The sequence below is a fragment of the Acinonyx jubatus genome, chromosome D1, assembly GCF_027475565.1.
Source record: "Acinonyx jubatus isolate Ajub_Pintada_27869175 chromosome D1, VMU_Ajub_asm_v1.0, whole genome shotgun sequence".
NCBI lineage: Eukaryota > Metazoa > Chordata > Mammalia > Carnivora > Felidae > Acinonyx > Acinonyx jubatus.
The window spans coordinates 58,678,456-58,678,693 of record NC_069390.1 but is presented as its reverse complement, the minus strand read 5'-3'; positions in this window follow the sequence as shown (position 1 = coordinate 58,678,693).

The following is a 238-nucleotide window of genomic DNA, read 5'->3' as shown; positions in this document are numbered from 1 at the left end:
GTCTTCTAGCCATTCCTCGAATGCACCATGTCCCTTCTTCCTTCAGGAAGTAGCTCTTTGAGACTTAGCCATGCGGTGACTTACCTGAAACACACTGCCTGCTTCCACAGACGAGGTGCTTCTCCGGGGCAGGGACAGTTTCATTTCTCTCTCTGTCCTCAGTGCCAAGCACAAAGCGAGCATCAGCAAGTCTTGTTAAATAAAAGAATGAAAAAAGGAAAGGGAAGGGAAGGGAAGG